The sequence below is a fragment of the Hyaena hyaena genome, unplaced genomic scaffold (genome assembly GCF_003009895.1).
Source record: "Hyaena hyaena isolate Hyena2069 unplaced genomic scaffold, ASM300989v1 scaffold_1266, whole genome shotgun sequence".
Taxonomy (NCBI): Eukaryota; Metazoa; Chordata; class Mammalia; order Carnivora; family Hyaenidae; genus Hyaena; species Hyaena hyaena.
In genome coordinates this window covers 19,464-46,125 of record NW_024081895.1, presented here as the reverse complement: position 1 = coordinate 46,125, position 26,662 = coordinate 19,464, and the positions used below count along the sequence as shown (strand labels likewise).

Here is a 26,662-nt window from a genome sequence, read left to right as displayed (position 1 = left end):
GAGGATTAGGAGGAACTTGACGGAGGAACAAGGGGGAGAAGAAGGGCGGAAATGGTGGGGGAAAGGGAGAGAGGCAAACCATGAGAGACTCTTGAATGCTGACAAAAACTGAGGACTGATGGATGTGGGGGGAAGGGGGGGATGGGCATGGAGGAGGGCACTTTGGGGATGAGCACTGAGTGTTATGTGGAAACTAATTTGACAATAAACTATTTGTAAAAAAAAAAAAAAAAAGAGATCCCAGAGAGCTAGCTTGTCTTCCACCATGGGAGGCCACAGAAAAAAAGGTGGCTGTTAATGAACCAGAAGGGGGTTCTCTCCTGACACAGAATATTCTGGACCTTGATCTTGGACTGCATAGACTCCAGATTGTAAGAAATAAATTTCTGCTGTTTTATAAGCCACCCAGTGTATGGTATTCTGCTGTAATCTGAATAGGTAAGACAATACTTCATTTTCCTTAATTTTTCTCTAATGTGATTTTTACTGTCCCAGAATCTCACCCAGGATACCAGAATCTCACCCAGGATACCTCATGCATTCAGTTGTCATTTCTTTAGGTTCCTTTTAGTTGTGACAGTGTGAAAGTTTATATTTTTCTTATTTTAAAACTTTGACAGCTTTGAAGAGTACTGATCAGGTATTTTATAAGATATCTCTCTCTTATTTGTGTAATGTTTAAGTCTTGTTTAGACTATGGTTAAGGGCTTTTGAGAGGACAATCTCAATAAAATTATTATTTTCATCATTTCCTCCTTAGAGTACATACTGTTAGTATGATGACTGCTGATATTGACTTTGATCCTTTTGTTGATATGGTGCTTTCCAAGGTTCTCCACTCTAAAATTCTTTTTTATTTCACCATTTTGCATTTGTACCCTAATGAAGGAAGACACTATGTGCAGTCCACAATTAAAGAATGGGAAGTTATGTGTCCCTTCATTGAAATTAAGGAATCTCCATTTAAAAACTATTTTTTCTGGCTTAGATTTGTCTTTTCCCCACCATGTATTGATTTTTATATCATTGATTTATATCAGTATGGGATCATATTATATCATCAACTAAAATCAATCATTTTACACTTTGGGTTATAACCCAATACACTTTTACTTATTCTGTGAACAAGTTGTTTCAATTCTGGCTATTGGAGGTTCTATCAGTTGGCTCCAAAACTCTTTCACACATCACCATCTTTGTGTGTTTGGTATTGTTTTAAACACTTCTTTACTTTCTGTCAATTCAAAATATTGCATTCTCTTCTTTTATTTTCCTGCCCCTATCCTACAGTCCACCATTTTACCAAAGAGTCTTAGTTCCTTTTATTGGAGAATGATATTAGTAAACAAAATCTGGGCCCTAGATGTGTTCATTATGACTGGGATATCACTGCTTCTAGTCCTTTTTAGCTGACAGAATATATTAGTGTATACTAATCAATGTGTATATATTTCAATATTTAATTATCCATACATTGAGCTAAATATGGGTTCAAACTAATATATCCAACCCTTGTCCATTATTGCATGGATCTAGCCTTTTTCTCTTGATTATCTATAACTTTCTACTCTATCAGTAAGAAATCTAGCTTCTACAATCTGTCTTCCATTTATTTAACTGTTCAATTTTAGTAAATATGGATAGTAATACCAGAATTGTTAACCAATACTGCCAATGCAAACGACTTTATCAACCAGAATATGGTGCTTGTATAAAGTTAATTGAACCTTTAATCTTACACATTCTATTCATTCCCAAAGTTACTTAGGCACCTTTCCTTGACTCTTTCAGAGTGGTTATTTCATACAATTATAATAGATTTAATTTTTTGTCACATTCTGGAAGAGAATCCTCCTGCTCCTTAACGAGTTTTTCTTTTAATTTTCCAGTATTAACGTTTACTCTTTTTTGCTGTAAAGTTTTATGGGTTTTGACAAATGCATAGCATTATTTATATACTATTACTATACTTTACAGAATAGTTTCACTGACCTGAAAATTTTCCTATGCTTCATTGTTCAAATGACTTTTTAGTCTGGTCACCATAAGCAAAACAGGAGAGATAGTATGAAGCTCAATCTTAATTAGGAAATAAGAAATGAACTTTCTTTTTTTTTTTAATATTTTTATTTATTTCTAGGAGACAGAGAGAGAGCGTGAGCAGGGGAGGGTCAGAGAGAGAGGGAGACACAGACTTCGAATCAGGCTGCAGGCTCTGAGCTGGCAGTCAGCATAGAGCCCGACGCGGGGCTCGAACCCACGAACCGCGAGATCATGACCTAAGCGAAAGTCGGACGCTTAACCGACTAAGCCACCCAGGCGCCCCAGGAAATGAACTTTCTAGTTAAAGCAATAGACACAAAAATATACAATAGCATAAATCCATACACTGTATTCAGGGAGGATTCGATAAACTTTGTGAAGCACTTGGGTCATTTTACACAGAAGGAGTATTTGAAATAATACTGATCAAATGGGCTGTAGTAAAATTCTCTTGAAAAACCAACCAAATACCTTTAAATTTTATTCTTATGGATTCGGGAGCTATTAAGTTTTCGGAAAGTAAACTCTAGCCTACAAAACCTATAACATAGAGTTAGTGTAAATTCCCCAAATATAACAACCCACTGACTCATTGTTCTCATATAATTAAATACTGACAGAATTCTGGAATTTTATTTCTTTTTAAAAAGGATGACAATGAGTCATTCTCCTGTGATTTTCTAACATTCTTAAATCAGTATAGATAAATATCACATTTTTGTGATGTTTTCATTTACAACTCTGTCAATTAGCACTGCTCAGACGTGCACTAAATAGTCTCCAAGTGGCTTGGAAGAGTTAATGTCTCCCTAAATACCTAATTTTCTACCCAGGATTGACAGAGATACAGGAGCAAACAGATACCAATAGCATTTAGCAGAACTGTTATAAAGTGAAAAAGAATCTAAGCATTTTCTTTCATCTCTTCAGGGCATTATTTCTGTCTACTGTTCACCTGCTCTAATTATCTTGGCAGCTCACTTAAATTGCATTTTTTCTGCCACTAACAAGATGAGCCAGATTTTCCCCAATGCCAAAGACACAGTATCATCAACAAAAAAGTCTTGATGATACCCTGGTGACTTCAAAGTGTTAATCCATCTCACTGGATGCTTATGTATGTTCCAAGGAACGGTGTGCTCCAAGGGAGAATTTGGCTCAAAGAGAGGTGGCTTTAGTACACAAGCAATGGTACTGTTCAATTTGCTTTTCTTATATTTACATTAGGTAAACGCTGGCAACAAGATTTAGATTTTGAAGCAAACATAGCGCCATGCCTGCTGCTCATGTTGGGCCGTTTTCAGGTCAATTAGTGCCTCCTAAATTCTTAAAGCAGGTGCTAATCTGGTACTTAAACTGCTGAGACATTTGGCTTATTTTTTCTGTAAAGAGAAGTTAGAAGTACTTTGTACAAGAGTTTAAGAGAATAAATGAATAAACAAACACATTACTTTCCCTTATTAACCTTAAACTGTTTTTTTAATAAGGAACATATTAAAAATTAAATCTTAGAACCAGTTTAAGCAGCTTTCCTCTTAACAAATACAAAATACGTGACTAGCACAGCTTGATTTGCTTCTCTATGTTAATTATTTCTAATTTAATCTTTAATTTGTTAGCAGTAGTGAATTAGTGCATAAGACTCAGTATCTTCTTCAGTATATTCTATGTTTCTAATGAGATGTCGCTTAAGAAGCATTTTAGAAGAGTTCTCCATGAACAGATTTGTTTGCCAGATAATTTTGACAGAAAAAGAAAAGAAAGAAACACACTGCATGAATAACCAAATACACATTGTTTGCATGTAGTCATCTACAAAATATCTATGAAAAATGCACTAACCCACTGTGGTTCTAGTAAGGATTTATGTTAAAGAAAAGAATACAACATAGGCAGTAGACCTAAGGCATTCAAAGTCCAGAAAGGGATATATAAACAAATTCTAAGACCCTGTGAGAGATGCAGGCAGCTGTAATAGCATACAAGGGTATCATAAGTGGGACTGATCAATGCTATCAGGGTTTATGGGACAGTAGATGAGCTCTCTGAAAGAGATTATACCTAATAGGGGATTATAAAATATAAAATTTGAGTTTTTAAGAGTATAAGAGGGAATAGATAGTCTGGGTGGAAGAAAAATTTAAAAGAAGAAAGTGTCATTTGCTTGGAGAAAATAAAAACTGTAGAGTGCTATTGGTGGAAAGTCAATAAAGCAGGTCAGTAATACAGGACGTGAGAAATTTAAGGGCCAAACAATGACATTCCTCACATAACACATCAACAAGCTTAATTTTTTCCTGAGAGTCCATGGTTCTCAAAATTCTGCATGCAAACATAACCTTGGAGGATTTTTTAAATGCATATCCTGGATCCCACAACCCAAAAAATCTGATTTAGCAGGTCTGATTAAAACCTAGGATTCTGAATTTTTACCAGGCCTTGCAAGATATTTTAAGACATACCATTGTTTGAGAAACAGTGCCGTAGATGGTCAATAAGGCAGGAGGGAGGTTATGAATGCTTTCAAGCATGGAAGAGACATAGTCAGACTTGTGTTTTAGAAACTATTTGAGCAGCAACACAGATTACATTGTAGAGAATGGAAGCCAAATCGAGGGAGGCCAATTTTAAGCTTGTTAATTTGTTCACTTAAACATACTGAACATCAGATATGTGCCAACATCTGTACTGGATATCACATATGTGTCGCTAGTCTCCCAGAGAGATAGGTAGTTTTTCAAAATCTTTACAGCTTATTAGCTCTCAGATCTCTTACTATGACCTACGGCCTCACAAGGAAACGCTTGCACGGCTATTTTATTGATGCATTCTAGGACTCATGAGGAGCCAAACAGTGGAGAAGAGGATGAACTGAGGCCGATGAAAGCAGGAACAGTAGGAGTCTGTGCCTGATCACAGGTGAAAGGAGAGAAGGAGAGCTTTATAAAGAAGCTCTGCAGAGACTTCTGGCCGAGCCACCAATCCACAAGTCCAAAGAGGTTATACACAAATAATAGGTTAGATTAGATAAGGTATTCGGGGATAATAAAACAATACAGTTTGGGTGTTGGTAGGGATTATATATATGTAGCCATTTGGTTTTCACAATTGGGGAATAAACATTTTTACCTTGAGAAGTCAGATATATTCATTGCTTTCAAATAATTGGGTACAGATCATATATTACTAATAACAGTTCTTGTTTTTGTTTCTTCCAATTCAGAAAATTTATGAGTTTTTATTTTATTACTTTAAATGGTTTTAGAAGTGGTTAGTTGTCAAGTAAAGTAACCAATCATAAACTTTAGAAAGGATCTTTCCATTTCACACTTGCCAGCTCACTTGCGCCTGCATGAGAACTGAAGCATGGTCTTGATAATGGGCATTACTGCTGCAGCACCGCCCTTAGCCTACCGCCCTCACCCCCGCCAGTCAACATATCTCCAAACGTAGCCTATGACCTCTCCTTGACTTTGTCAAGCAGTTATGAAGCACTGTTCCCCTTATCTTGTCCTTCAAATCTAGCAGATGAGAGGCTTCTATAAGGAATCACTGGTAATATAATCAGCAGAGGCAATGGTGAAGTAAAGGTAATTTTAGGGTAATAAGAGTAACCGTTTTGGAAGAAGTTTGGAGTAAATTATGTAGAGAGGAGAAAAGATTTCCTAGACCTGAAAATGGAATTCTGTGTTGACGAGAAAAATTTGACATTTTCCCAACATGCTTTCATGGGCTGCAACCTCTCTCACACTGAGTTGCAGATGTTGCCTTCCTCACTGCACACAAGCATCTTTGAAAGAAGTAGTAACTTTCAGGGTTTTTTTTTTCTTTTTTTTTTTAATTACTGAAAATATCTCATTTGTAAAGAAAATTAAATATCATTCTGACTTATAGTCAATTTTTATGATTCAATAGTTGTTACATAATTCAAATATAGATATACATAAAATTTGCAGAAGTACCAAGTTTTAAATCATTGCCTTATGCGGTCCCTTGTCTTCTAAGAATTTATGCACCCCTATTCCCTAGTGCTTCCCACATCATCTTATGAAACTTTATGTATTTTATTTAGGTGGCAGTTACTCTAGCACAGAAACTAAATATTTTTTTAAATTTGATAGAATGATAATAGTTTAATGGCAGTTAATATTTATTATTTACTGTGAGCTAAATTCTTTAACTTCTAAGTGACTGACATGCATTAGCTCAATTCCTCCTTAAAATAATATAAAGAAGTTGATACTTAATATTAATAACTCCATGTCACATATGCAAATGTAAATTAGAGACTACTTTTTCATTGGCTTCACTTGTGATGCTTTCTTCACTCTGTTAATTAATATACCATTCCCCCACTTGCCTTCTATTCACCCAAGTTTAACTGACATATTTCATCTATTTTTACCTTGTTATTCACCCAGAGCTTGTGTATGACTATCTTTAATTCTATTCGCCACCATCATAGAACAATTTCAGTAGAGAGCAGAAATACACCCATACATCTACCATGTTTAAGAAGAAATCTGCAAAGCATTTTTCACATGAGAAAAATTATACACAATTTCTACATTTTATTTACTTGCTGTCTAATACAGCCATTATTGCTGACAATACAAAGGGGTTAAGTCCAGTGTTAGAGTCCAAGCTCCTAAAGAGTGAATGCCAAGTGGGATTATACATTCAAGAGATTTATGAAAAGGATTGTGAGGCAAAATGGAGAACACCAATATAGCTGGGAGAAGAGTCAAGTGCATGATGGAGGTCTGACCTTTTGAAGGAGAGAGGAAAGAATGGTTAAGTGGGAGAATCCTAGACTGTGTTGCCGTTCTAAAACTTTGGCAAGGATAATGGGGCTTCCTTGAGCACTGTTGTCCTTCTGGGGGATTAATCATCTCCTAGGAATGGGCCTCATTTAGTATCACTGCTGTATGAAGGCTTGGCTGGAAGCAGCCCATGAGAAGCACTGCCCTGGTATAAACTTGGCAATGAATTTCAGAATGCGATAGCTGCAGTTACAGTTCCTGCAGCTGGAGGTCTGAGAGGTGCATTTTCATGCCACCATAGCCAACAATAATCTATTAGATGTTCATTTTCTGTATATAAAAATCTGTGCATAATGCATGAATCAATAAAAGTGCTACTACATAGAATATTTTATTGCTTCATTTTTTTTCTTTTAAGCATGGATTTACAATGGAGAAAATAAATATGAATTTATCTAAAGGACTTTGTGCCAGACTTCTTAAGAACTGAATATAACAAGAGCTTATAGCTGGTTTCCTGCCTCAAGCCAAGGAGCTCTTAGGTAAAGAAGGTTTTACTTCTACAAAAGGATGAATAGATATTGATTAGATGGAGAAGCTCTGGGAGGGAGATAATGAAGACCAATGTGTTCAGGCACAGAAACATTGCTGAGAAATTTGAATGGTTTGGATATAAAACTATATTTAGGGGCGCCTGGGTGGCTTAGTCGGTTAAGCGTCTGACTTTCGCTCAGGTCACGATCTCACGGTTCGTGGGTTCGAGCCCCGCGTCGGGCTCTGTGCTGACTGCCAGCTCAGAGCCTGGGGCCTGTTTCAGTCTGTGACTCCCTCTCTCTCTGACCCTCCCCTGTTCACGCTGTCTCCCTCTCTCTCCTAGAAATAAATAAAATAAAACATTAAAAAAAATAAATAAATAAAACTATATTTAGAGCACTGTGAAAGATAGAAAAAATAAATAAACTAGGATGGGAGCCTGACGATTCAAATTGTTTTTATTTTTGCTTAAATTTTTCCTAAGATTATCTTAGAACAAAGATGGAAAAAACTAAGCTAGAGAACATTGGAGAAGAGTATATTACACCAGGTAAAGAGTTTTTACAGTGAAGTACCATGATCTAATTAGAATTCACCCTAGAATTTTAAGAAGGCAGATGTTAAAATAGTTGGTTGTGTATATAGCCATTTAAGACTTACAAAAAGAGAGGTTAAAATCTAGAATATGCAAACATATATTTGCTGTTCTTAAAGAGAAATTCTAAATTTTCCTCTCACTTAGACAAAAGTGATTTATCTTACTTGTACACTAGGTACTTTTTAAGATTCATAATATATGAGAGATTAGGTGTCTGACATTTAACCCATTGTCTATTTATTATTACTATAGCTTGTCTTGATTCCCCAGTTATTCTTGCTCAATGGAGTATTTTCTCTGTGTTCTTTATTAATACCCCAAGCAATTTAGGGTTTAAATAAATTAATTTTATAACAAGTTTCCTGCTTTTCCTTTGCCTTTTTACTTTCCTGAATTGTTTCTTTGTTTGTTTTTTCCTTCATCTACAGTAAAACCTTGGTTTTTAACATAATTCATTCTGGAAACACGTTTGTAATACCAAGCACTTGGATTTCCAAAGCAAATTTCAAAAACTATTGGCTCAGTTTTGGTCTCGTGATATTTGGTATCATTTACTATGAGTATTGCAAGACATCACTCATTTATCAACTAAAATTTATTAGAAGTGTTTGCTTGTGTTTGGGAACACTTGCAGAACAAGTTACTCACAATCCAAGGTCTTACTGTATTGGAAAATTCCAAATATTATTTTATTTTCCCTAGTGGATAACTTTAATTTTTTATCGGTTTTGATATATTCATTACTATCTAAACTCTCCTCTGAGAGACAAATGATTACTTAACATCCCTTTATCTTCTTGCAACTTCCAAGTTTTATTTTTCATCATTAATGAATTCATCATTTTTTATTAAACTTTGTTTCCAAGCTTTATGATCAACAAATCAGACAAGGCCTCTGCCTTCATCTCATTTGTTTTTGGTTTTGTTTTCTTTTAATATTTTTTATTTATTTCTGAGAGAGAGAGAGAGAGAGGAAGCATGAGCAGGGAAAGGTCAGAGAGAAAGGGAGACAAAGAATCCGAAGCAGGCTCCAGGCTCTGAGCTAGCTGTCAGCACAGAGCCCGAAGCGGGGCTCAAACCCACTAACCGTGAGATCATGGCCTGAGCTGAAGTCGGACGCCCAACCCACTGAGCCACCCAGGCGCCCCTGCCTTCATCTCATTTGGATTCTAATATTAAAGATAAACTATTTACATGTATTGAAATAAATAACATTGCAAACTGTTATGTTAAGGAAGTAAATAAAAATAAGGTGTGATCAAGAAGGCTAGCCAAATTTAGATAAGTTTTTCATAAATTTATTTATTGAAATGGGCTAAAGTTAATTTTAGCACAGTGGACACCACTAGCATATTTATTCTATTCTTAACTCTTCTTCTAAGTATGTCATAAATCTGAGTTCGATAAATACATTTTTAATGCTGGTTCTATTATATTTATTTTGGTTCCACCTGGCATCTGCTTAATTTAATGGATGATAGGCACCATTACTAAGAATACATATTAACACTGAAGGTTTGTAAAGTGTATTTAGCCTGAAGGTTGAAACCTTAAATATTGTGTTAAAAAACAGTTCACTCTGGGTGTCTTCTGTCATATCAATGTGCAGTTCCTGAATGCAGGGAACATGGATGACTCCACCCCACAAGACGTGTTCCCACTGGATGTCTGTTGTCTGCTGAGGCTCTTTAGTGTGCATCCCGGCTAGGATGTACTGTAGTGACTAGAATGACATTTGGCGGCAATAACTGCTGACATGTATTTTGGAGAAAGTAGGTTTAAATGACTATCTTGCTTGCTCCTCTGTGCCCAGCAGGAAATAGCAGTAGTATGTCTTCAGGTTTCACCAACCATCGGTGCTGTAGCCTTTTGTCTATGTCTCTAATGATTGAAATACATAAAAGCCCTCCACAATTTACATCAAATCAGCTGTGTCTACTATAAATTATAATCAAGATTAGTAGTGAAGGAGAAATAGTATGATGACCCCTAATCTTAAACTTTTTCAAAGAGATTTTTTTAAATTCCTCATAGGAAAAAATCCTTAGGGTATTTCATTTTTTTTAATGTTTATTTCTTTATTTTGAGAGACAGAGAAAGAGAGAGAGTGGGAGATGGGCAGAGAGAGAGGGAGACAGAATCCCAAGCAAGCCCTGCACCATCAGAGGAGAGCCTGATGTGGGGCTTAAAATCACAAACCATGAGATCATGACCATGGCCAAAATTAAGAGTCAGTCGCAGGTGCCCCAGGGCATTTTGTTTTTAAATACAATTGACAGCATAATATGGAGAGTTAGCCTGGGAACTAGGAAATGTGGTTCGGATCATTAGTCCACTACTTAGTGACCGTGTAGTAATGGACAGTTATAATATATATATAATTCATATATAATATGAATATAATATATATATATAATTCAAATTATTCATTTGTAAAATGTGGCTAAGAGTCTCTGTATCACAAGAATTGTTGGAAGATTAAATAATATTTAATTTTTAATTTTTAAATATTTAATATTTAACAAATATGAGGGCATCCACCATGAAATTTCTCACATGATGAGTGTTTTACTTGTTTTCTTTTCTGGATCTCTTATTAAACCATTATATGACTGTGTGAATGATTTGCACATTTGAGTCCTCAGTTGTTCCATTTAAAGGATAGGATTAATTGAATCATCTTTTGACCTTTCTACTTTAAAACTCTTAGTCCTTGGTAAGAAAAAAGCTTCTAACAAAGTTGACTACTAATTAAGAAAACTGCCTCATGAAATAATCAACACCTAATTCCTGTAACTGTGTTGAGAGAAGATGACATCTGTAATAAAATTCCATTTATAAAAAAGATTGTAAACTTATACAAAACAGATGTACCTAGACTGTATACATATTTCTTTAAAAGAAAAAAAAAAACAAACAAGTAGGCAATACTTACTGAATTCAAAATAGAAAATAAGATTTTCTGGTGTTTCTTTAAAAATGGCAGCAATGGGGGATGCCAGGGTGGCTCAATCTTAAAGCATCCAACTTCAGCTCAGGTCATGATGTCAGGGTCCATGGGTTTGAGACTCACATCGGGCTCTGTGCTGATAGCTAAGAGCCTGGAGCCTGCTTCGGATTCTGTGTCTCCCTCTCTCTCTGTCCTTCCCCCACTCATGCTCTGTCTCTCTTCATCTCTCAAAAATGAATAAACATTATTTTTTTTTAATTGGCAGTAATGGAACTGCTTCTTCTGTTACACTGAATGGCGACATTCATCTCGAGTAGGGTCATTTGCCTCTTTTGGGCAGAACTAATTATAATTTTTCAGAGAGTTCATCAGTTCCCACCGTGTCTTACAATTCCACTCTCTTTTATGACCTGCCTGGATCCCATAAGCATTTGAATCTGTTGCCCACAGTCTAATGGTGCCCACAGTCTTCTAAAGGAAGACTGAAAATTCTCATTCCAAATTTCCACTCTATATATGTACTGTTTAATTACAATTTGTGGCAATAACAACAAGTGCTTAATTATTTCAAAATGTTAAGTTTCTTAAAAAAACAAACAAACTATGCATGGTTATCTAGAACTTAGGTCAAATGAAGCTGATTTTTATAATTTTTTTTTCCAGGACATGAGTGTCATTTTAAAGAACAATGACACCAGGTAGCTAAATAATCCTGTTAAGTATATTGGGAAATTTTTCTTCAAGTGCCGAATTTAAGCTTTCAAACATAAATTTTGAAGTAAAATAAAACATCATTCATACTATATAGCTTTTGAATTTCCATATATCCACAAATGCAGCTCCTCCACTCTTCCTCTCTGAAAATTTAAAAATAATGCAATATTTTTCTCAACTTAAACACTAATAAAAATTTCTATACCTAAGATTTTCAAACTTTAGTAATTCTTTTTTGAATCTCCAAAACATGTCAAATGGTAAATCCTTCATTTACAAAGATCTTAAAAAGTGTATAACTTTTTTTTTTTTTTTTGGTAGGGGAGGGTATTATAAATAACACTTCGAGTAGTTAATCAAACTGTTGAGGAATGCAAATACTGTATTTCTATGGGTCAATTCTTCTCAATGAAGGAAATTTCACTTTTTGAGCAAAATGTGGTGAGAAACACGTAATGACCAAAAAAGATGCCTAAGAGAACACAAATAATGTGCAGTAAAGACTTGTATTTCCTCCAGATCCACGGACATACATAAAAGAAATGAAAATTAGTCAGTTACTTTCAAGTTATATCAAATTTTACCAAACTTATCAAAGACTACCTCATGTTCACTATTTCATTTCATTAAACTTCATTTCCATATTTATTTAGGGAATTATTCAAGAACTATAGTTACTGAGGAAGTAGTCAGGTATTTAGCAATCACCAGGAAGCTTTGCTGATTCATTTCCATATTGTAACACTGTGGGATTTTCATATTCAACTAATTGCACTGCATATTTGATGATTCAACCACCGATTCCACTGATACAGCTAAACACTTTGAAGTTACAATTGCTGACTTTTAAACTGCACTATAGCTTGTGCAGCTTGATTTTCTGATTAGGTTGTCTGATTTAATTATTTAGCTCTAAACGTAGTACAATTTATTAATCATGCCTTAGTCTTTATTGACAAAAGTTAAATGTTTAACTCTGGATTTTATCATTTCCCACTCCCATTGACTCACATTTTAACTTTAATTAATATTTAAAATTTAAAGAGAATTTTAAGTGCCAAATTTGTGATATCACTTTTTAAATTACTTTGTATAATAAAATTATTTTGTAATTTTAAAATAAAATTACTTTGTCAAACAAAAATAAAATTATAATTATACAGTAAGTTAGTGTATTTAAGTATCTTTGTAATATTTTTCTATTTTATTACTCCCAAGATATATTTCTATGATTCTTAAAAATCATATAATGTATCTGGCCAATCAAAATTAAATTGAAAATTCATACACATGTATGCATGTATATATATATACACATATATATGAATGCATATATAATGATTTATGATACATATTCAATTGTAATATTGCACAATACTATCGTAAATATTTTTCCAAAGAAAAATATTTTTAAAAATTTGATTTATCCAATATTATGTTCCATTTTTTTACTCTCAAATTATTTTCTTCACAAAACCTTTTTAAGGTATAAAAATTCATTTACATATAACTACAAAGTTCTAGAGATATGCTATACAAGATTGTGCTTATAGTTAACAGTACTATACTGAACACTAAAAAATTATATTAGGAGTATAGATTTCAGGTTATATGTTTTTTGCCACAAGAAAATGTATCATAAAGTTAAACAATAACAAACACAACCTAATTATAGCCATATTATAGTAGAGATAGTAACATTTCCACTAATTCAAGTAATATCTTTTGGCATTTACAATGTACCAGAGATGCTCTAACTGGCAAGATTTACAGACAGAGAGAATAACAATCATGTGAAAGTTTTATAAATGCCATGATAGTATATGCCCAAAGCACTTCATCAATAGGGATGTAATACAGACTTAGAATTGATCAGAAAAGTCTTTTCAGGGCATAAGGGGACACAAACAGAAAGAATTATTGGAGTTTGCCAGGCATAAGGCAGAAAAGATCTTTCAAATTAAGGAAACAGAATATGAGAAGGCAACAATGCCAAGAATCATGGTAAACATGGGAGCATCTTTCTGCAGGTGAATCATTGCTTCCCTGTCCTTAAATTATTCATTGAGATTGGAGAACATGGTAAGGTCTTGTACTCTTCATTCTTAGTAGATATTTCCTCACTAAAAACATGTTTTTATATTATGACATAAATTAATTGACTAGTTAACATATTCAAGATACCTTAAAATAAGAGTGCTTTATGATTTTCAAAAAGTATCACCTTGGTCTATTTCACTCCCCTTAAGAAATTAAGTGAGGTGTGAATGGTAAATATTATCTTAATTTCAGAGGTAGACACATAGTAAGTGATTTGTTCAGTAACATATACCTAGTAAGTAATAGAGATTTGACTCTAAGACTCTCTTTTAATCTAGGGCATAAATAATACACTCAAAAACAGAGGATTTTATTTTGGACTGTTCCAGATTATAGTTCAAGATCTACTACTTAGTTGGTATGTAATCTTCAGGGACTTTATATAAACATCTCTGAGAGTCTTATATCTGTGAAATGAATGATGGTAGCTGCTGAAAGAATTAAAACAAAACATATTTTTGGTCATTTGGTATATAGTACAAACTAAATATTATTTCAATCCTTCCATGTAATACGTTTATAGAAATTATATTAGTAAACATCTCAGTTAAACTATATTATATAAAAAAGATAAAATTGGGGCACCTGGGTGATTCACTCGGGTGAGCATCTGACTTAGGTCATGATCTCACCATTTGTGAGTTCAAGCCCCACATAGGGCTCTGTGCTGACAGCTCAGAGCCTGAAGCCTGCTTCAGATTCTTTGTCTCCCTTTCTCTGTTCCTCCCCTGCTTGCACTCTGTCTGTCTCTCTCTCTATCTCTCAAAAATAAATAAACATTAACAAAAAAAAAGTAAAATAATAGACCTTATATGTCCATTATATCACTATCACAAAAGATGTATTGCTAATGAGGTTTTTTCTTTCTTTTCTTTGAAACAATCAGGCACTCATAATAAAATAAAAACACCAGATAATCAAAACAACAGTTTCATTTTAAAGTGACCAATAATGCTACTCAAAGGCTTTAAAGAATAATCTTTCCTATTAATAACAAAGTAAGAGAACAGTAATAAGGAATCTCACCAGTTCTTCATGTCTGGTCAATTTTATGTCATAGGCTTTAAATTCCCTTAATAGAAGTAACTACTTAAATTTTTTTTGTACTTAACAACATTTACACTTGCACAATAATCAGAGCAATCAGTGTATATGCAAATTCAACTACTAATATATTCATTCCAATCAGTAAAGCATGCAGAAACCTAACAGTTGAAGTATTCAGCTTAGGTACTAAACAGTATGCAGCTGGTTCTATAAAAATAAAATATGACTCTGACATAAAGGGAATTTATAAAATGTTTAAATCTCAAAACTGCTGTCCAAATTTTCACCAACTGTATCATTTGATAAATATGTTAATTAGTAGCAAATCATAAAAATTAACTGTTGTGTTTTACTGTCAGTTACAGTGTCATCCTCTTTATCAAATTAAGCAATGTATATGTGTAAAATCGTAAACCAAAAGCAGAAAAAAAAAATTAGAAGAAAACACTTCAAAATGTTGAATTTTAGGTTACATTTCTGTTCTACATGTATAATCTTTTTGGCACCAAACCTCATGGCATATGCTCGTGAATAACTATCATAAAGCAACTATTGGCTTTTCATAGCCCCTCTTCTCTGGGTGAAGACATGCAAATTTTGGTTGTAAGTATCTGGTATGTAAAACAAATGTTTAATATTTTCAGAGCTCTCAAGATTTGAATCTAGATCATTTATTTAACCCAAGCTTATACAAACTGTAACTCTAGAGATTGAATTGGTAATGTTTTAGTTTTGAAAACTTAACTGGCAATATGTTGTCATAGGGGAAAAATCCTTTAAGCTGTTGTATTTAGATAATAAATCTATTTACTACTTTTGCCTTGAATAACCTCTTTGATTAAAATAATCGATTGCTTTTTCCATTTTTTTGATTTGTAAATATAGATTTCTCAGTTTGACTTGTAAAATTGCTTATCTTTTTATATTAATTTATGGATTATTGCATATCAATCCGTTTTACTTTTTCTCATTTTTTTCTTAAATTAACCATTTAAGCAACTATACAATATTATCTATTCCTTGAAAAACTTGCCTGTGAGGGATTACTATTATGAACTGTCTATCACACTTTCATGCCAATCTCCTAGTGGGAGGAAAGAAGAAAGGTAAAAATTATATTTCATCCTGTTTGTTTGTTTTTGCAATCAGGGCTGTGGCTGTTTAGTCTAGAAGGACAACCTACTTAAGTTTTGCCGATCAGATGCACTCAAAAAACTGACATTCATTATTAGTCATGCACTAAGAGGCACAGTGAGTGGAAAACCCATTTTACTGTTACAGATTATGGCAGAAGTGATGTTTAGGAGCCAGGACCTCAGGTAGCAGCTTCTTGATTTGTGAAGAGGCACAAACAAGGGCTGGAAGCAGTATTTGTGGTGCCAAATGCAATAGTCTGCCTGATCTTTCTACAAAGACAGCAATTCCCTCTATGACCAAGCGCTATGGAGGTTTGGAATTTGTTCTTGAAGACACAGATGATTATCTGCGGAAACCGTCCTCCAGATGATCCTGGGAGAATGCTCTGACTTTGCATTCTCTTTTACTTGAACTGGCCAGAGTAAATTTAGCTATCTTAAACTGAGATACTGATAAAGTAATTAGATATAAGTAGTGTGGCACACTAATCTTGCTAATCAAAAGTGTGATCTTATAATAGCAGTACCGATTATCACCTGGATTTTGTTAGAAATAATAGGTTTTGGGTCTCACACCAGAACTTCTGATTCAGAACTTGAATTTTAACAGGTTCCCCAGATAATCTGTATGTACACTTAAGTTGCAACCTAAAAGAGTGGATATATTTCCAATGAATTAATGGAAGAACAAAACAAAAACGAATGCTTTGGCTTGGTGAAGGTAAGCAGGAGGTGGATGGCAAGGGTTCACATACTATGGGTAGAAAATGTCTGATGCACAGCATGGGGTGGAAAAATTGTCAGATTGTTTCCTGCTGTAAGCTGGAAGGCAGACAGTGTGCTTAGGCAGTCAGGGAAATAGATGGAAAATTAATAATACTGGCATGTTTAGGCTGTTTCCTGAGGCTTTTAGAAAGATACCAAAGAAAGGGATGTTTCAAAAAAAGTTAGAAGTGCTTTCTCTTAAGCAGAGATGGAAAAAGTACATGGCTAGAAACATCCTGAGGACTGCAGCCCAAGTTGCCCAGAAGTTACATGATTTGGACCATTCTATGCCTTAAAAACCAATTGCAGCTATACTGTAAAGTGCTGAAGCAGTAATGAAAAGTGGCTGCAGAACTACACTTAAGTAGAAATCAAGGCTGGAGGCACAGTTTTATTTTGCTTTTGGGCTTGTGCTTGCTTTCTGTCAAATGTTTGCAGAAAGACAATAGGAGCTAGCAGTCTGACTAAATCAGATGAAATGTGCCATGTTCCCTCCAAGGCTTTATGAGAGCTGTCACTCATTTGAAGAGAGGGAAAGGGAGCAGGGCACAGAGACAACATTTAAAAAACAAGATTATTCAAGGTTCAGGTCTTTGGGTGTGGTAACTTCCCCATGGAATGGATTGAAGGTAATAAAGAGACACTCTTTTGCTTTTGAGGTAGTGAGGTAACTATACTAACAAAGGAACTTCTATGCAGTTTGTACAACTCACAAAGCAGTCCCCACTCTGCTCAAAGCACTATGCCCAGGAAGCATAGAATTCCCAAAGTCTACCTCAGATGTCAACACAGAGAAAGGTAGTCAGGGAATAGCTTCCATGAAGACAAAGCCAGCAACAAAAGACAAAAGTCAGTCCTTCTTGGAGAGCTTAACCAGAGACTGCTGGACAAGCTGAGCACCTCATTCTGTTGCCACATTCCTGCTGGCAGGGTCTTATTACTGCTAAAAGCTCTGACCACTATGATTTTCCAATTCTTTGTTTCCAAACAAAAGTGGGTTTTTTTTTAAAAATTCTAATTATCATTTTCCTTTTCTGATTTAATCTATTGGGTATATGAGGATACATAACTGAACTTTTAGTTGATAGTTGATCTTAGGATGTACAATATCCCACATCCATACCTGATGGGGGCGGATTACATTGACACTCATTTGTCCCAAGTTTGGTGTGAGGGATGTTTGGGGAAATCATTCTCTTCATTCAACTGATATTGTAAGTCAGTTCTGTTTATCAGAAAAGGGATGTATGTGGAAATGTGAACAGCAAAGGTGTCGATCTTGCAGATACTGTTTGTTGTCTAACCTATTATAATATTCGCTTTTGTCCTTTGTGACAGAAGCTCAGTTTATCAACAGGAAAGAGGGAGGAGATGATTATGGGCCTATCTTTTCAAGGAGACATCCTTGAAGTCCTACTTCTGATCTTTTTCCCTCATTAGCCAAAAGTTACTCACATGGTCACATCTACCACAAAAAAGATTGCCTCTTCCTGCCGTTTTCTGCTTCTGCTTCTTGCTTAAGAAATTGTTTTCCTGAATTAAACTGGGTACTCCTAGCCTCTTTACTAGTTTTCCCATTTATAAAAAAAAAAAAAAAAGCCCTTTCAATATCTTTTAATAAAATAGTCCATTTACACTCTTTTTTTAAATCTCCCTTTCTTCTCTAACACACACACACACACACACACACACACACACACACAAATTACTGTCCTAGACTAACTCTACTCATCTATCAGTTGTATTTCCACTTTTCCCAAATGACTCTACAAGAAACACTCCCTCAAAATTACCACCAATAGTTTCCCAAATCAGATGGTCCTCGTTTATTTATCTTTAGACTTACAGCCATGACTGGCCACACGGTCCCTGACACTTGCTTCATCTTTGATGACATAATACTCTTGTCTCATTCCTCCACTTAGGTGACAATACTGACTTTTCTTCTTCTTTGGTTTTACTTCTTTCATATTTCTCCTACATTGGAGATGCCACTCCAAAGTTATCAGGTCTCTTTGCTTTCCTTGCAATGCATCCATATATAAGTACATGCATGTTTCAACAAATACTACTTTATTATATGTGTCTAGAAATGTGTTAGACATAGGCTTATATTTATATGCATGCTAATATTATTTTTATGTTGAATGGAGGCTCAAAGACATAATATATAATCATACTATTACAATGATACTGTGGTTACTATGTAGTAACTTTAACAGAAGCATTTAAAATATGTAGGTTGGCTATAGCCAATCTAGAGAAATGCATGACTGAGTTTGCCTGAGAGAGTCAAGATTACTTCAAGAAAAAAAAAAAAAAAAAAACAACTTAAAGGTAATTAAACTAGGGACACCTGTCTGGCTCAGTCAGTGGAACATGCCACTCTTGATCTCAGGGTTGTGAGTTTGAGCCCCACATTGGGTATAGAGATTATTTGAAAGCTTGTTTGGAGGTTCTAGCAGGGGAGCGTAGCTACTCGTATACCCTTGACCAAAAACGGTCCTCTATCCAGGAAGGTCGTCCTCTTCGAAAGAGCACGCAGCTTCGGGAGAGACGCAGGAAGGGGACACCCGCCTAGCCAGCCAGATCAGCCGAATCAACCCTGGCGATCAATGGGGTGACAGATGTTGCAGCCAGATCACCCTCACATCCATTACTTAAAAATAAAATGTTTTAAAGAAGGTTAATGAAACTAATTAAATCAAAACATAATTTATTAAATTTGTTGGTCAAGAGACTGCCTCTCTCAGTGCTGAAACAGGTCTTATAACCATTAAAGAACACAGCAATTGAGAATTTTCATTGGTTCCAACAGAAGCGGGAATAATTCTGATTGGCTTTTGGACCAGAGGGAGATGCTTTAGCAATCTCATCAGTCAGTTTATTCTGGACTTGCAATTTATTATTTGACTTAAAATAGCAAAGTACTTCAAAGACTTACATTTTTAAAGAACGGAGTTTCTTGGAGTTGTTTTGTTGCTGCTTTATTCTTTGATATTCACTCATGTGAATTAACTTTAAAATTTTATAAGCAAGAATAGAAGTATCTTCCTCCCAGCCTTCCAATTTGAAAATTTCAAATATTACTTCAAACCTCTTAATTAAAATTTGCCATTTTTAGCTCTTCTTTTCTCCATATAAAGCATAAGAATTATTATTATAAATTAAGTCAAAATGCCCCTACTCGTGTGTAGCCCATCATAAATTTGCCCTTCATATTGCAGGATCAAGATGAAGTTTTTAATATCATGACATCCCCTCCATACTTAGAGCTTAGCTCTTGCAAATCAAAAAAGCTTTGAGTTTACACACGATTATGTCTATAAGAGAACGAAGCTTTATATTTTAAAACTCAAAATTAAAGTGCTGTGTTTTAGTTCTACCCTGCGTTACTTTCTCATTGAAATAATATTTGAGCAAATGGATAGTGAGCTACAGTATTACTTTTATGAATAATCCCTCAAAATGTCAATTAATATGTCAAAATATGAAGACCCACATGGAATTTCAGCTCCTTATGTGTTATTTCATGTGTGTATTTCAAGTGCAGAGTCAAGCGACCCAAACACAGAATATGTCTTCTGGTACCTCATTTCCTTATCAACACTCCGTTATGGGAGATCATGGAGTAAAACCACCAGAAAACAGGCAAACACTTAGAAAACTTTATCACTATTTGGAAAAGGGTAAATTTGACATTCTAATATTTAGCAGAAATGCTACATGTTAGAGACACTTAGTTTGGTCACAAAATGGGTGACGAAAACAGTAAAGTAAGATGTGTGGAGGAAGGAGATCACTTGGTTATCAGAAATAGATGGCCCAGAGATAACTCTTGGCAAACGATAGTGGTTATAGGATTTATCACAGAAACAGAATATAGAGGCTTAAAATTTTCAACTCTTTGTGAAGAAGCAATGTGGAAAGTTCTTAAACTTTTATGCCATGGTATTTCAACTTCTTATCATTTCTTCTAGGCCAATATTTACTAAACTAGTTACCTTGGAATTCTTAGACAAAAGATTTCATGTTACTCATAATTATTTTCATTCACATTTTTATATATTTTACCTTAAAATCTACTATCAAGGACATATAATATAAAATCTAACTGTTACTTTCTTTGGCAAAACTTCAAATACAATGTGTTTATAATTTTTATTAAATTTAAGGAAATGGGTAGTTGTGCTGATAAAAGTACTGGATGCAAATTGATTATCTGTGACCTCATTTTTTTAAATTTTTTACTTGACATCAGCACCCATTTGAAACTACAATTCAAAATATTAAAACTTCAGTTTATCATTCATTTCAACTCATCACTCTTTTATTTGTATGGCATTGATGTGTACATTATCTATCTCTGAGCTGACAATCTGTCTTGCATATAGACGATCAATAACTAATTGTTGGACAGGCTGAAAAATCACTGCATCTTTACTTTTCTCACTTTATATCTTCAATGTATATTCAAAATATCAACTCAATTTCAATAATTTTCTATAATTATTCTGCTTGTTTATTACTATTTTTCACTTTGTCACTTAAGTCCTAATAATCCTTGCCTCATCTACTGCAATATTTAACTAATAGATCACTCAATTTCCTGTTTCTCTTCTCTCCATTTTCTCCACTCAGTGTTATGAAATAGTATAATTTCAAAACAAAAGCACAAACTTTTGACTGTTTTGATGAAATACTGTTGATGGCTTCTAAACATGTTCAAATTAAGTCTAACTTTCCAGTGTACATGCAAGCTTTTCCAAAATTAGCCCTAAGTACTATTTAAATTTGGTTGCAGGGGTGGTTCAGTCAATTAAGCATCTGATTCTTGGTTACAGAATCTAAGCCTTCTTCAGATTGAACCCCACGTCAGGATTTGTGCTAAAAGTATAGAACCTGCTTGGGATTTCCCTCCCACCTCTGCACCTTCCCCCTCAAAATATATAAATAAACATTAAAAAAAAAAAAACTTTTTAAACTTATCTTCCATTTCACTGGACACCTATGCAGTCTTACTAGATCGTTTCCCCTTTCTTTTCTTTTTCTTTTTTTTTTTTTTTTTCTTTTTCCTTTTTCTTGCTTGGTTCTGATTTTTTTTTCTTTATCCCTAGATTAATATTATCCCTTTACGTCTCCAACTGACTAATCTGTTTTTTCAAGACAGTTTACATAGTAACAAATCTACTTTCACTTTCATCTGTTTGTACCATATGATCTACATTGATTATTTTTACTAATGATAATAATTTTATTTATCCACTAGGTATATCAGCTTTGTTTTGTTATATTTTGCTATAGACAGATCCAAATTTCAACTATATTATAAAATTCTTGAAGAAGGATTCAAGATACATGTATCTTGACATTCCCTCTGAGAATATAAAAATAATTTTTCAATTATTGTATGTATACATTTTCCAAAGACATGGAAATAATACTGATAAATCTTCCCTTAGAAAGAACAATGAAAAAGAGATTAACCTGGAATTAAGATATCTTCTTTCATTCATTCAAGAACATGTAATTAATTGTTTCCATAGCCAAAGATTATGTAAGGCAGTCAGAAAAAGAAACTTTTTTTTCAAGAAATGTATAATAAATTATGTGGGTACAGATACTAAAATATAAATATTTTATTAAAAATGTTAGAATACTTATAAGGCAAATAAGAGTGATTACTTCCACCTGAAGTCAAGGATGAGGCAAGGAAAGTTTCACGGATGATAGAACCTGAGTTGAAATGTAAGTAGATATGTACAAATATAAAATATGGAGAAATCATGCTTGGGGTAGTTGAAACAGCATGAACAAGATCTTCAAGTCATGAAAAACTATATTTTGAACGAAGTAGTTTGTGAAACTGGATCGTGCAGGTTTGGGGGTCAAGACCAGTGATGTGTGAGTACTAGAAATGGTGGAATTTGACTATCACATAAGTGATGTGTTTTAACTTTATACTCAAAGCAACAGAGATAAATTGACTTTACAAAAGAAGTGGTACTTTCTATAAAGATTATTTTAATATAAGTGCAATTAAAATAGAAATAAAATAAAGAAGACATAATAACTCTTCTAGTCCCAAAATAGCATGTCAAAAAGGAAGGAAGGAAGCCATTCATGTTCTAGAAGGTAAAATATCATGACTTTGTTCGTAAAGTGGATTTGAGGGGCACCTGGGTCAGTTAAGTCTCTGACTCTTGATTTAGGATCAGGTTATGATCTGACAGTTGTGAGACTGATCCCTGTGTGGGGCTCCATACTGGGTGTAGAATGTGCTCTGTCTCTTTCTCTCTCACTCAAAAAGAAAAAAGAAAAAAAATTAAAATGGATTTGACAGTACAGAAAAAAGCAGGTATCTAGACTGTCTCAGATTTCTGGTTGATAACTGTGTGAATAACTAATAACTGTATCTTTTATTTCATCTGCTGAGAGGGACAAAGTTTATTTTAAATAATTTTCATTTAAAGTACATAAAAAGCATAAAGGAAATATATTGGAATTTGGAAATGGCTTCTATTTTGGTATGGCTCTTACTAAATGGAAACCTTAAGCAACTTTAGTTTCACCTTCATACTTTACTTCTGTAGTATGTGTTAAAACAAATGTGATAAAATTTTTGCGAGAATGGTATATGCATAGTACAATTCCTGGGCATAGTAGAGACTTCACAAGTGATAGATGATAAAGAAAGCTATCATCAACGTCTTAACAGGATATAGTTGGCATTTTAAGATACTTGCTTCAGTTTAGGAACAATTTCTGTATTAGATGGCAGTTTGTAACCTAGAGCAGATAGACATCTTCAAGACCTGGAACCCTTAAGTTTATTGTTATATATATACAGGTGATCAATGCCCAACAACTATGAACATGAATGTAGTAATAATATAACTAAACCATAAGAAGTGTTATTTTAAAAGTTCATCATTTTGCAAGGGGAAAATAGACCTGACCCCAGAAGCTTCTATTTAAATTGATTTTAAAAAATAAGCAAGCAGATTATACTTTTCTCATTATTTATTTTTAGATTATCCCAATCTACCCAATTTTTTTTTAGCTGCTGTTCATTACAATAGTTGATTCTCACAATCTGAGGTCCACATAAAAGTTATGGGACAGTTATGTTACACATACTTTTCAGATACATCTTAAATCTTAAAATATACTTAGAAATTGAATTAGCAAAATGGATCTCATTTTCAAGGCAATGTTATACAAACAAAAACAATTTTTGTAAAAAGTTCAAATTTAAAGCCAAAATGTTAAATGCCAGTGGAAAAATTTTTAAAAATAAAAGAAAATATTCCATCTCTTTTTCCAAAATTAGCTGCATTTTTCATAGGCCAGGTAGATTTAAGAAAGGTACAATCCAAGATTGAGAATAATCCCAAGTGAGGGAACTCTTCTTTCTGGAAATTTAAATTTGGATGAACTTCAGTGGTATTTTAGCACTATCCCAGCATCACACAATTATTGTAAATTATCTTCTTTCTCTTCCCATCTTTATACAAGATTGCATCCTTGTTTATGACTTTTCTATTTGTATATGGCTAAAAGCCTGCATTTCCAACCCAGACTGTTCTCCTGAATTACAGACTATAGCCAATTGCAAGCCGCTACCTCCATACCTGTATGCCTCAGCCCAAGTTTATCCTCTAACCTGTTTCTCCCAAATAACTCAACTAGTGTGTGATGCAACTTGCTTTCACCCATCAACATCAGAAACTTTGTGACCATCTTAGAAAACTCCTCTTCACCATAACACAGCTATCAATTATTGGCCAGGAACTTTTGATTCTACTGCCATACCATTTAAAATAGATTTTCCATTTTATCTATTACTAGTTTCATGGATAAATTCCAGGTTCTTATCTTTTATACAAACTTTTCCAGTTCCTAAATTATTAATCTTCCTCCATTCACATTTCTGAAAATGTATCTTCTCTATGAAAATCAAATTTTTGAAAATATTAAAATTGGTTATGTAATTTTCTACATTAAAACACATCAATGGCATATAAATGCCTATGAGAATACTCTTCAATATATCCTATGGGGGTTCCCAAGATTTAGCTCTTTTCTTTGTCTACAAGCTTTGTATCTTGCTAAATTTGCATTCTATTTTGCTATTCTCAACTAAATAAATTTCCCTAGCAACTTCAGATTCTGTCAAATCCTGTGATTTCTCTTGCTTCAAAAACTGTCCTGATATGTCAATTCTTAATCTTGGCCTCTTCAGTAAAACTTCCTACTCTCTTATGTGTATCTCCCATGTTTCTCACACATCCTTTTCCATTACCAACTTGTTGTGCTGTTATTTGCTAATATACTTACTTTGCTTTACCAGATTGGATATCCTTATGGTAATATGTTGATCAACAAACTCAACTCCCAGCATCTACAGGTAATAATAATTACCACTTACTGAGTATCTATAATGCATCAGAAAATGTTGAAGAACTGTGACTCTACTAACTCATCACTCTGTTACATGCAATTTATGAGACAAGAAGAGGTTAAAACAATTAAGCTTCTTCATTGAATGAGTATCTATGCCAGAATTTGAACTGAGGCATACTGACTCCAGAACTTGTAACTACCTCTCTTGCTAAGGCCAATAATGATTGACTAGTTGGCTGAAATGAATGAATACCCTTGGTTTTGTGCAAGAGTTGATGGCTATTTTCATTTCAGATACATTTAAAAAGAAGTGAAATGTCAGAAGTTCTAAGTTATTGTGATGATTAAGTGAGTTAATTTCTGTGATATACTTTGAACACTGTTTAGTATAGAATATGGAGTCAGGAAATTAGTTCTACTATCAAATCTGCCATTTTTTGAGAACTTCCCATAAGCTAGGTACTTTAAAAACCACTTTACATAGATTATATATTTTTAATATTTTAGTAACTTTGAAATATTATTTTCTCCTGTTCATCAGAGAAGACAAAAGATTAAAACTTAAGTAATCATCAAATGTCACACACATAGTAAATGTTAAAGGCAATGTTTTAACATAGGTCTATCAGTATCTAAAACCCAGTAGTTCAGATGATCTACTAAGAAGTGTATGTAAAAGTTCTGATTACATTATGTTATATATCTGATAACATATATTATGTACATATACATATATACATGTAGAGAGGGAAAGAGAGAGATTCTTACTTAAAACCTCATGTTATGTCCTTTGCTTTATCATTTAACTTTGAGGCAAAACCTATAATTTTACCTACTGATTTCTGTATAGTTCAAGGCAAATATGTTAACTATTGTGAAATAATTGATATCATCTTTCCTTTTAATGTAATTTTTTTCTTTTTCATGTGCAAAAATTACTATCAATGTACACTTAAAGTTTTTAGGTGAAAAAAATAACTGGGAAAACATTCAATTTCAAAGAGTGAGCCCTGTTTGAATAACTTGATTTTTATGTTAACTATATTATCTTTGAAATATTATTTTAAAACTCTGAAAGTCTTACTAAACTGAACACATAGAACTTCAGTTTCTATTTCCAGACCTAGATACCCCTCAACTGCTGTCATCATGCTGTTAATTGAATGTTTGTGTGAAGATGATAGCATTTTCAACAGCAAGAGCAAAAACATTGTTTTCAACTCTTTGATTTTGGTCTCTTCTTTTTTTGGATGTATCTGAAGCTGGTTATAACTTTGTTTCTGTCTCTATTCACTTAATGTTGGCTTTTGACTTTCTATCTGACAACTTCACTTTTGTGTGTGCCACTGCTTGTCACTCTAATATGTTTTTCTTCAAACTTCAAACACTGTAGCAGTCTCTCTAGCATCAATAATGAGAGAATATTTTTAAAAACAGAGTTATAAAGAAAAATGAACAGGGCAAATTAACTCTGAAGAATAAAATCTTCTTGAAATATATGTTCATCATTTAAAAAAAGTTGATATCATACCAACAAATAATTACAGTGTAAAAGGGAGAGTCAAACCTGCAGGAAGTGACAAAGACTCAGTGAAAATATTAAGAT

The 26,662-nt window shown here is 33.9% G+C and overlaps 1 long non-coding RNA gene across 2 annotated transcripts; it reads left to right on the top strand.

The window, feature by feature from the left end:
• The first annotated feature begins 238 nt into the window (after positions 1-238).
• On the top strand, positions 239-25,062 carry LOC120224831. 2 transcript variants are annotated; one of them, XR_005526675.1, is made up of 6 exons: positions 239-438; positions 4,878-5,060; positions 13,981-14,060; positions 15,109-15,352; positions 16,496-16,606; positions 25,004-25,062. It is a non-coding gene; the product is annotated as an uncharacterized LOC120224831 (long non-coding RNA). The 2 variants fall into 2 exon arrangements; XR_005526674.1 differs by lacking the exon at positions 25,004-25,062 and adding an exon at positions 19,166-19,231.
• Positions 25,063-26,662: the final 1,600 nt, after the last annotated feature.